Here is a 13158-nt window from a genome sequence, read left to right on the forward strand (position 1 = left end):
AGTGGACACAGCATCTGGAATCGCACTCAGAAAAAAATTGACATCATTTCGAAGCTGTTAAAATATCAATAGTTATCATTACAATTTGAACTTCTTCTAGTTGTTATTCCAGCAATTAACATAAACATTTCAATGTATTTCACATAACTATTACCTTAGTTAGTTGATTTTTTTTGGTGAAAAGTAAAAAGACTACTTTGTTTTGAGCTGTCAAATGTTATTTTTATCAAAATAATTTTAAGGATTAAAATGTAAAAGAAAATGGGAATGAAAGGTTGAAATTGGCCATCGAGGCTTGACCTAAATTTATAAAGCTATAATGGAAATATTACAATTTTCTCTGTGCAGTTGCGGCACCTGCAGGCAAGATGTCCGATGGCAGACCCCTGTGCATTGGCACCTACGGTGCCGTCGACCGGAGAATAGTGGTTCTGTTGTCCTGTCACCCGACAATAAGCTTGTTCTTCGCCCCCACCCCTCATCACGGCACCACCGCCTGCGAAAAACACAAAAGACCCAAACACACAACTTTGGCAGAAGTCACAGCAGGCCGTCGGTAGATCGGACAAATTGCTGGGCAGTCGTCGTCGTCGTCTGGTGGGGGAAATGCAAAATTATGACAACTGCATTTGCAGTAAGCCAGCCTCCTGGCAGGAGGTCTGCTCGGTCGAAGCCCAGTTCCACTTCCACTTCCATTTTCAGTTCCAGTTGCAGTTGCAGTTGCAAGTGTCAAAGTTAACTCGAAATTATTGTTGGCTAAACTTTTGCGGCGCTTAGTTGTTGGGTCTACCCATTCTGTGTGCTGAATTTATTGTTTGCGGTGTTGGGCAATTGCAGTTTTTGTGCTGCCTTGCCTTAATCAACTGCGATTGCCGGCTGTTTCACAATTTTTTTGTATTTTCGTTCAACAATTTTTCCTGCAGAGTTGCATTAAAAGTTTTGATTGTCACTGCGGCAAAGCCGTTTACCAACTTGATCCATTTTGAGTACTCAATTTTCCACTTAACCCACCGCTTGACCTCAATTAAGCCCTGTCTAATCCAATTTTCACGCTGCGCAGAGACAAACACTATGTCTTGACCTAATCACCTTGGCGGCTCAGTGTCCTCGTCCGTATTCGATTCTACCTGAGTGGAAAACAAACCAATTTTCCACTTCCCATTTCCCAGTCGTGACCTTTCATAAAGGCAGCGTGACACTTTTTCTTCGGGCTGACAGGCACGCCTCTTTCCAAATATTTTTCGAATCTACAGTGTGTGTATTGTGTATATTTTTCAATTTTCTGGCTGTCAGTCCCGCTGAGAGGCAATCAGTGTCGGGGCCACGCCCAGGAATACCATAAATTCGGGTCCTTTTCGACGCAGAACACGGCTTTGCGGTTAGCAGCTGGAGGTTGTCTTCAAGGAATGCATCTCGGCAACACGGACACACAGTGTACATCTTTCGGGGAAACCTCCCGCTTTAAACGGGCATTAAGTAAAATGCAAAAATGTTTCGTGTCAGCACACACGATAAAGTCGAATAACTGCCGCATAAAAATGCACAAAGTTGCATTTTCAGTTTTACACGGAAAAACAATTGTATAGACATTTTTGTTAAGTATACTTTAAAAAGATTTTTATGGGACTCATTTTTGGAAAGGTTAAATATTAGTATGGAGTTGGAAAATAAAAGGAAATAATTTTAAACTAAATTCAAACGAAAACTAAAATTCAAAATAAGCTGAAATGTTATACGACATTTGGGGCGATGTTTTAAAATGAATGAATAAGAAGACTCTTTAAGAGTATAGTCTAAACGAAACTTTAGCTTTAAGTTTACAGATTTAATTTGAAATGGGCTATACATTTTTTTGAGTGTGGGAGCAGGCACAGGACATGAGTGCCGGGTCCAGGTTCTGCCCACACACACTCCGACTTGCCATCCCAGGCACAACTCAAAGTTTGATAATAATGACGCTGCATAAATTGCATTTTAATGTCAACAAAGAGACAAATATTATAATATCCCCCCAGAGAGTGCATCGCAGACCCCGAAGACCCCCAATTCCAGGCACTCCCCCACATTTCCCCGGCCTCAAACAACTCGACCCGAGCCGAGCCAGATGTCAAAGTGCGAACGCAAACGTGGAGAATTATTTGCGGCTGGCGAAAGATATTTCCTGTGGCTGCGGCGAAACTTTCATGCCACATGCAACTTGCTGCAATCTAATGGAAATTTATGTTGAAGGCATGCCATCCTGCCTTCGACTTTTCCGCCGCCCAACAGATGATTGCCGGCTGGTTAGTTGACTGTCCATTCGGCAACAATGGCAGCAACAATTTGTAGGCATTTTCATATCGAACTGACCAAAAAGACGACCCAAAGAATGACACTGGTCAACCAAGGACCGAAAATTGTTTTTAGAAACATTTCAGTAACAAATTTCTACATCTTACATGATATAATAAACATGAGCCTCGCCAAAATATTTTTGGAAAAGTATCCTTATCTTAAAATATACATATCTATAATATTTTTTGACTTTTAAAGGTATTTCTTACTTTGTGCAACGCACAACATAAGTGATTAATACTGATGATTTAATTTTAATTTAATTTGCATTAATTTGATCTAAAATTATACAATTTTGTACATGCTTTTGAAAAAAACTGATTTTTCTTACTTCACACTCAATATGCCTTTAGTTTAAATAATATTAATCTTGACTAGTTATGCTGATATATTGGTTTAACCTCTTTCTAAAAAAATTTATTTTTGAATAGTTTGTTTTGTAGCTTAGTGTAAAGTTCAATGCAAGTCACAAAAGGCCGTCGGAAGAAGGCGAGGGAAATGTAATTTCGCAATTATTTGCTTGCCAGGGCCATAACTCACAGTACTTGTCATCGGGTGGCGGAGGAGGGGCGTCTGGGGAGTGTGGGTGCCGGCCTTAGCTAGTCGGGCCCCCTCCCCCTTCCCCACGAAGCCCACCATGGTCCTTGTTGGCCTGTGGATTTTTGCGGCCTGCACGTTTCCAATGCCTGAACTTTGACACACATTCACCCCCGCCCATAGCCCATAGCCCATTTAATTGATAATCGCAGACCACAGAGAAAGAGAGAAATATGCTCCACGTTCGAGCCTTTGGGGCGTATGCCGTGAAAGTTTGTGAGATGCATATATACACAGTCTTACTATTTTTACTAGTTTTTTGAAAGGTTTTCTCGGGTTAAACGGCATATGGAAGTGGTCTAACTACCTGGTTTCCCTTTCCTTCTTTACTGTTTTTTTACTGGATATCTCCCTTGGCTATCTCATGACCCTTACACGATCAGCATGCCCAGATAGGGATTATAAATCATTTCTACAATATTTTCCACATAAACACATACACGACAATAAATCAAATCAAAGAAAAAACTGTCAGTTGGCGCCAGTCACCACCACCGTAAAGACAGTTTACGAAAAGATTCTCACATTTAACCAAAAACCGTTTAAATGATTAATGTCAACTCTACGCGTTTATGATAAACCGTCCAAAGGTAATTTGCATAATTACGCGAGCGGCCTTTGTCGTTGAGGAAGTAAAACCTGATTTGATAAAATATAAACAATATTCAAAGAATGAATAATGGTTACATTTAAATATAATGTTGTCAACTTTCTATTACATTGAGTTACATTGAGTTAAAGACCCTTCACCCTTCGTATTGAACAAACGTTTAAATTTCAAGTTAAAAATCCATTTATTTTAAATTTTTGTCTTGATAAAATTTAAGATATATAAATTATATAAATACTATTGAAGTAGCAGAGAAATACTCATTTTTGAATGTGATGCTAACGATTCAAAACTTTTTTTTAACTAAAAAAAGTGTTCAAATTCAGTTTTTTCAATGCTCTGGATGTATTGAAACAAGGCAGTTATCGATACGTGATTCGGGACAATGATTGTTGCACCTGGCCATAAATCACGGCATTTCGTCCAAACTCTTATCAGCAGTCGAGCTGAGGACCTCAGCCTGCTCTACTTGCAACCTGGAGATAAGGAGAACGCACACAAATCGTAATCTCTGACCCGAAATCGCTGCTTTTGCTCTCCTAAGAATTGCTTTATTACCGCATGGATACCAACGCTTCCAAATAACTTTTTGCTATGTGAAGGTGAAGGGCTGCCCTTTTAATTGATTGCTCTCTGGCTCGGCCAATGTCTTGCATTATTATCACAACAGGGCAATCTGGCTTTGCAGCATAACAAAAAAAATAAAACACGATAAATAACAGCTCGCAGCGGGGAGAGCTGTGAGTTCTGAAGACCCTTTCTAGGGTCTCGGGTTCGCATTCGTACGTGCCCTGCCTGCCGAGGGTTCTGGCCATAAAGACCGGCCATAATGAACCCTTTCTCTCCGCACCTTGTCTGGCCGATTTCTCGACTTGGCCGAAGGCGCGATAAACATCGGGCATCGTTAGTCTTTCACTCCGTCTTCGCTTCCAACTCCAGCCTCACCTCCAAGCCCAGCTCCATCTCCATCTCCATCTCCAACTCCATCTTCATCCCGATTTCCATCTTGGTTCTTGTTTTGACTGTCCGCCAGTTGATCTTTGTTTGCTTCGTGTTCTTAACGAGCTTGTACTTGGGCTATCGATTAAGCGATCCCAATCTGGAGCTCTGCACCCAGTGATTTTCACTTAGCCAGGAAGCACCTTATTAAGTGTTTTATAAACCGCTCGAGTTAATTCCATAATCGGTTGCCATCAGTAGCAAGGAAAAAATGGGCTTCTGTAAAAATGTTCTTGCCATGATCTTGTGAATACAGTTATCGTTTTTTTTTTTTTATTTATTTATAATCGGTTCCCATTGGTAAATACAAAAAATTGGCTTCTGTATATAATTTTATATATCATCTTTTAAATTCATTTTACTTTAATTTTGTTAAATAATAAAAAAAAAACATCTATAAATCTTTGTTTGTAGCTTAACTTATTTTCATAAATTAAATAACTTTGCAATTGCAGAAATGCATTTGTTTTTAATCTCATTGGATATTATCTCGTAGTCGGAATACAAAGTGGGGCTTGCTCATTTGTTGTTCTTACAAATTACCGACAGGAAAGGACAATAAAACTGTCTGCTGCCTGCGGCTTAGTCAGCTGTCAGCACTTGATAGTTGGGCCACCAAAACGAGATCAAGCCGCACCCAGATGCAGTCTTTTATTCAGTTCCATATTCACAGACAGATCCAGCAGAGACTCCTCCCGAAACAGTGCCAACATATGTGTCGTCATTCCCTTTCGTCGCTGGCATTATTTTGACAGTTCATTTGTCACATCTCTTGATTTGACGGAATGGGAGCGGGAGCCGGGGAATATAGGGTGGGATCTACAGTAAACCCTCGGCAGATGTGTGAAAAATCACCAGTCACCATTTCCCATTCAGCTGGGACTTGAGGGCCTGAAAAGAGGCGTGACCTATGATCACAAAGGAAATCTTAATTGCCGATTAAAAGAAGTTGAGAACTGTATATAAGGGAGTGGCGGAAATAACTTCAAGGTGAACATATAATTAAGGGTTTATATATATTGAGATAGGGAGATTATATATATTGGATTAATGAAAGCCTTATGTTTAAGCTTCGATCATTCAACCGACATCTAAATACATTTAATTTATAATTTTGAGTAATATATGAAATATAACACAATCATATTGTATTGTATTAGTAAAACTCTTTAGTTTAAGCTTTCATTATACAAGCAACCTCTTCCAGCCATATATATGTACATTTATACATATATTTTCGAATTTCAAAACCCATTCCATTCCATAACTCATGAGCATTCTAATCAGCCAGAGTCGGTATCGAAGAAAGCCACCTTTAAATGGGAATTTATTGCCCCCATCGTATTTGTTTTTCCCCTTTGTGCGTTGCCCCAGTCCGAACTCCCATCATCGATGACCCCATCGGAATCCACAGCGGTCTTGTTAGCAAAATCACCTGCAGTGCAGACGGCCAAGCGGACCGAAGGAATTAATAATTCAGGCTGGAGCCGCCCAATGGCTTTTTGCCCGACTGACTGGACTGACTGGACTGACTGGACTGGTCTGGACTGGATTGGTTGGGGCTCGGGATTTTGGCTACCTGCAGAGCAATACGTCCAGCGGTCGCTGAATTGATGCATTCCGCTGACTTGGGGCCCTTTTTGGCTTACTGAATTATGGAGGCGACTCTTGTCAAATTTAAAGTAATTGATGGCTGTGAGTAGAAACCCAAAGTATCGTGTGTAAAGCGAGTAGCAAAAAAAGTTTTGGTTTGAGGGCTAAATAAACACTTGTGGTAGTATGAAATGAGAGAGGAGGTTTCCCAAAATGCTTCAGGTATTTTATCCTTTTTTTTTGTTTTACTAAATATGTTAAAAATGAAATAAGAAATGTGTTTGTTTGACAGGAGCGTATAAATATGCATTTCAGGCACGTTTTTGTTTTGAATTCTAATCTATTACATAATTGTGTGGCTTTAAAAAATCTAAAAGTGTTTATGTTCATAAATCCCTAATTAAAATATCACACGTCAAAACAGTCAAACATAAAATTTAATTCTTTAATCAACTTTTTCCATATTTTTAAAAGCCTTAATTGAGACTGTAAAAAGATTGTGCTTTAGTTTAGAACTCCTGCCCTTTGAATATCATACATAATTAAAGCATCAATTCCAGGTTAGATCCCAATAGTATTATCCAGCTAATCCCATTCTAAAGTGTATCTCCATCAAATCCATTGTTAACATTTGAAATCAAAGCGAACTAGTTCGTTTTACGACCCACAAATAGGCGCAACATTTGACTTTGATTCTGGTCCCACAGAGAGGGCATGGAAAATTATGTAAATTTGTGCAGGGCCAGGCAATGAGAAAACTGTAAACATGTCGCATAAATTTAATTAATTACGATTTCTTTATCCAATCGACCCAGTTTGGGCTGGGACTGCACTCCACCACCCCTCTTGAGACCTCGGGGTAAACGTTTTATGGCCGCACAGCAGCCGCCTACAGATCATCGAAGATTAGAAGTTATTTGGGGATGGCGAGGGGGGTTTCATTCCCCAAAAGCCGAAATCACTTGATCACAGTGCCCCGGGTTGTTGTCATCCAATCAAAACGACTTCTCACAGGGGCCCATTTCTTATTCAAATTTGATTTAGTTTTTCATTCCAGCTTGGGCCCCGCCGAGTAGTTCGATTTGGGAAAAATTGGATGGAGGACTGACCGCCTTTGGCAGCTCATTAAGAAAGTTGTTCCGCATTCATTTTTTATCGCCGTTGTTTATCGTGCCGCTTGATTATCTCTGTGTATTCCTATTTGGAGCTTTCCTCTCTCTTCATCTTGTCGCTTTTTTTATTGTCAGGCGTTTATTCTATCTAAATGTTTTGATAAGTTTCCCTGAAAAGTCGGGCGGCGGGTAGTAGGAAAATTTATGTGGCATCGTTTGTCATTTGGTTTATGGCTTGTTTAGGTGAGATGAAAAGCGATATGGGGGCTTTATGGTCTCAGGTTTCCCTGAAGTGTTATAGTTGAGCCCAGCATTAGCTTGGATCAGAAGCGTATGTTGCAATCCAATCCTTATCTTATTTCAACTCGCTTTCTATTTTCCATATCGCCTGTTGATTTCCCTTTCTGCATAATTATATTCAATGCTACGATAACATTTTTTTTATCTAGCATCTTTAGATTTTAATCAGGTAATGTGATATATAATCAAGACAAAACATTGAAAACATTAATTTAATATATGTACCCAACCTGCATTAATATTGTATTCTAATAAGAAATAATCGTTAATGCTACATTAAAAATACATTACAATTTCAATAATCTTTCTTTCAATTTTATTTTCAAAGTTTTATTGGGTAAATGTACATCTACAATATTTAGTATTCCAAAACACTTCGCTTATTATGGCATTTAACAATTTAATGTTATAGGAAAAGGGTAATGAACCTTCCATAAAAACATTTTGTATGAAATAACTATCCCTGACGGTCGTAAAATTAGCTTGTCTATACATTGTCTTGTAAATTGTAAATCTTGACTGAATTTAAACATGTCAGCGCTACTTGGGGACAACGTCATCATATCATCATCGGACATATATAAACTATAATTTTTTTATGACCGACATCCCCAACTGCCCGATGCGGGACATAATTTCAACATTAAGGCATCGTAAAACCGTCATGATAATTGAACGAAAAAATTATTTTCTCTTTTTGTTTTTCTTTCCACTTTTGATGAAGGAATTACGAAAATTTCATATTAAAAATGAATCGAAGGGCGTTCTTCCGCAGCCGAAGGCTAAAGAAAAATATTTTATTAACACTTCATTCCAATGAAGATCAATATTATTTTTAAACGTGAAACTTGCGGAGCGCCGGAGACTCCTCTCATACACCAGCGAATGGGTTGAGCTGAATAAAACGAACGGGATGGGGATTTTTTTGTGGTATTTTTCATCAGCTGCCACGAGAAGGGAATTCGTTTCACATTTCCACCAGAGAGGTTTTTCGAACACGCACTTTAATTGAACCATAAAAACGTCAGCAACTTGCAGTCGAAGAACTATTCTTAATTTGTTTATTTTAATTTATATTTGTTGAAGTTTTTATTTATTTTTCTAGCTATTTTTTGTGGGTGAAAGAATACGCAGAAGCGAGCAGTTTATAAACACATGAATCACTCGACAGGCGGAAACTTTTTTGGGGCCAGATTTTGTACTTTCTTCACTTCCCCTTGGGTATCCTTGGGTTTTCTCAGTACTCAGTACTTTCTGGTTGGGATGGCCAGTCATTAGCCGGGAAATTGCATGGGGCGCATGAGGAGGAGGTGATGTGCGCCATTTCTCAGGAACACCCCCAAAACACGAACCTCTAAATCGAGGAGTCTCCACCTCAGACTCCGCCTAGGTAATTACCGGTCATTAATAATATGCAGATGTGCACTGTGTTCCCTTTTGGGGGCAGGACTCATCAACTCGCATTTCACTTGTGCCATTTCTGTACATCTTTTCGGTTATGTTCTGTTTATGTTTTTATGGGCCACATATTTTCGAATACCTAAGTACCCGAGTAGGAATTCATTTTAAAGTGGCTGTTAAAAAAAAGCAAGACCCGTTTTCCTCCTGTCTTTTCCTCATTTCCATTTCTTGACCCCACGGGACCGGCAACAAACAAGAATTTTATGATGGGAAAAATGGGAATCTTCCGTTTGTATGTTAAGTAGGTGACAGGAAGAATGATCCCATGGTGTAGGGACCCAATGGCTGGGCAACATCTGCGCCTCAGGAATGTGGAAGGATGTAAACGGAAATGCCTGGGGGAGGTAACTGTAATTACGAAATAAAATATTTACAATAAAAAATGTTTCACTTTACATCGTTTGAAATCAAAAACTCCATTTATATACGAGACAAGTATCATTGAACTTTTTTTAGCTCTATTGTAAAACATATCTACAAATATTTACATGTCAGCTTTATATATTTTTATCTTTTAGAACTTGTGATGGTGACCAAATGTTAAACAAAAATAGTAAAACGCTTACAAAAAAACAATTATTAACTAAATTGTAGCTGTATTTCATAGAAATATTTTGTAATAAAAATGACTTTGTTGAGTTTAAACATTTTAAACTCAACAAGTAAATATTTTTTGGAGTAGAAAGAAAAACAATGTAAAAAACAATATTTTAAACTGCAGAAAGAGTTTATGATTAACATCAAAAATGTTGTTTATGTGAAATTTAATTTTTTATGTAATTAAGAATTCAATAAGAATCTGTGTGTGCAATCAACTGTTATAGTCATTTTAGGTATCCCCTAGAAAACAATATTCGCCATTTGCAATGACAATTTTTTGCATCTGCGCTCCAAACTCAATTAAAGCGTATCTGGCTCGCCTAATGAATTGTCTCGAATAATGAAATCAAATTTTATTATACATCGCCGCAGCTGTTGCATGTTGCAACTAATGAATAAGTGTAAATTCTTATGGAAAAAGCGTTAAGCAAAAAGAGAATGGGCTGGGTAGAGCAACTGGAGCTGCAACTATAAGAGCATCAAGTGCCGCAAAAGAATGCAAACTATGGCGAAAATTCAATTAAAAATGTAAAACAACTCAAAAGCGTGAAACAGGAGAGAGCTGATATAAAAGGGGGCGGAGGAATGAAAGGGGGCGGGGCAGTGGGAGCTGATGGAGCGTACGAGAAGCGACAATGCAAACGAACCAACTACATGCAATTAGAAGAGGAGCGTGGTGGAGCCGGTGGAGAAGCTGGTCAAAGGGAAGTATCGGGGACACCCGGCATGTAGTACACTTAAAATAAATATTTTGATTAAACGTACTGCAAAATATTTATTTTCCTTTGTTCTATATAACAAATAAAAGTAAATTAATTAAAATTAGTTTAATAACTACTGCTCCAATCTTATATTGTAAATACAATTAATATAAAATGATATGTTATACAACATTATAATGTTATCAAAAAGAAACAAAAATTGGAAAACGTAATATTGCAATTTTTGTTTAAATGTTTAAGGTATTTCATATATTTGTCTTTTATATTTTTTTTTCAATGCATATGCTGAATCTGAGGCTGGGCCACAGTTGGCTTTGATTGCTCAATATGCGTGTCTGGTGGGACGGTTGGTTTATTGTATCGCGGCTTTAGTGCGAATAGAGAGCGGTTTCCCCGACCCTCGAATCCCCGCCCCTGAAACACATAATGCCCAATGGAATGGATGGACCCGGGCCGTAAAATTGACAAAGAACTTAGTTAAAGCGGACACAACATCGTCATTGCATCTGTGGGCAAAAATGGGAGAATTGGTTTTGCTGGGGGGGCAGGGGCCTTGTTGTGTGCACCCACGAAGGATTATTCTTTGACTAGTGGCTAAATATAGCAAATTTGCAATGAAGTTAACTCAGTTTAGAAGTGCGGTTCGTAAGAGATATTCTACTTATAAATATATTCTATTTTTTTAATTTTTTTAAATGCAATTCTTAAAAATTATTTGCACTAATCATTTTCACTACTGTTTAAATTAAAATTTTTTTGTCTTAAGTATGTTTAACATTAAAAATTTTATTTTATTTTAGATGGACGGAAAACACTTTTTTCTTTAATCAAAATTTTTCAAACATAAACCAATCCCAAGGAGTTTACCCAGCTGGACAAACAGAATCCCCAAAGCTTTATCTTTCTTTGTAATATTTTGACTTGAGTCAATTAAAGTTTTTCCTTTAGTGGAAGCAGAATCCTTTCGCAGACTCGCATCCAAAAGCCGACAAATCGCAGCTCCTGCGAACCAGGACTATCATTTATATTGAGTCTAAGGAGGAATAACTCCGTTCCACCCTCGGCGGAGATTTATTTGCCGAGATTTTGGGAAAAAGAGTTGTGGCCCCAGCCGCGTGATTATCCAGTGCATTGAACGCGGCCAGACATTAATTACCAGCAGCTGTTGGAGATCCCATCCAGAATCCCTCTGGGTTTTGGGCTGAGAGTTCCCAACCGCATTTTTTGCCTATTTATGAACAATTATTTCCCACCCGTGGTGAAGTAAAAATGAATATTTTAAAGGAATTTCCGTGTCATCTTTTGTCCCCCGACATAGATAAATTCCGGGGCTATGGCGTTGGATTTCCCCAATTGTTGTGGTTAGTTTCAGTTGCTAGTGGCCCCCCACCCGCCATTCCGTTAAATCAGTTTATACAAATGTCCGTGTTATTCTCTTTATGAGTTTTTTCCCTGCTCTGCGGCATGCTGCTCCACCCCTTTTATGGCCTCACGGCTTTTATGATGCTAAAGACATTAAAACTGTCATAGCATTGGGCACTTAATTTGATATTCGAGCGGGGGATAATTGGAACAGACTCCTCCGTGTCGCACAAGGATGTCTGTGGAAACGGGATCCGCATGCAAGTCCGTCCGTCCGTACGTCCGTTGTTGTGTTTTCGTTGCGACGTGGAAATCATTTATGACAAATACTTGGCGGGTTCATGGGTGGCCCACACACAGCAGCAGCAGGCTCAGATCCGGGGGCGTTTGGCGTGGGAGTATCCGGATGGGTGGGGCCAGCTGCTCTATTTTGGTCCCTCCCGGTGGGGAGTTCAGTAAACATTAGCTGGCACTTGGAGCGGGGGATCAAATTACAGATATCTGGGAAGACGCCAGAAAAGAGTTTCTTGTATTTATGTTTTTTTCCAATTTTTGTGAAACGTTTTCCCTTGGAAATAACTTGTTAATGGTAATTTGAACACTATTATAAATTATTAAATAAAAAGAACAATGAAATTTATAATTTGTTAAATAAAAGAAATAATAAGCATTTTTTAAAATACATATTCTGCGAATTTAATAATATAATGTTTTTTTCTTTTATACGAAAATAAACAGGCTTATTAGCTAACACATTGATAACATTTTCGTATAAAAGAAAAACACATATATATTTTTTATAAAGCGAATTTGAACAAGTGTGTCGTAGCTGTCAAGCTTTTCAATTAATTATAAGCCGACAACAAGTTTCTGTATGTAAGCACATGGTGTGTTTTGATTTCAAGTTTTTATAATAATTGTAAAAAAAAAAATGGGTAATTATGAGTTTAACCTTTTGTTTTTTGTATTTATTTTTTTTCTTAATTTACTGTTTACTATGTAGTAATAGCACATCTCATTAAAAAGTGATATTTTAATGGAGTTCTGTATATGTGGATTTACTAGAAACATCCAATGACTGCAGAGTGTGCTGGGAAGTTTATCATTGTCCAACATTCCGATTCGGAGGCCATCGTCACCCCATGACCAGGCTCCACTTTCCATCTTGTCCCGTCGCTGGCACGTTTATATCGCGCCAATCTGCAGCATAAATCAGAATCATAGTCATCGCTGGCCGTTTGCAATTGCAATGGCCATGGGTATGGCACTTTCCCACGCCCGAAAGGGAGGTGGTGATTCAGTGCCATAAACCATGCGTTTTTCTCGTTGATGGGGTGCACATAAAAAAAGCTCTTTCTGCCCTTCCCCCCTACAATATAATAAACAATTTCCTGATAAATCGCGGAAGGACGGGCTTAAGTCTGCGATTGGGCATTGTCGTTCTGCAGTTCGCTCATTGGGCATGCCG

The sequence above is a fragment of the Drosophila gunungcola genome, unplaced genomic scaffold (genome assembly GCF_025200985.1).
Source record: "Drosophila gunungcola strain Sukarami unplaced genomic scaffold, Dgunungcola_SK_2 000001F, whole genome shotgun sequence".
Taxonomy (NCBI): Eukaryota; Metazoa; Arthropoda; class Insecta; order Diptera; family Drosophilidae; genus Drosophila; species Drosophila gunungcola.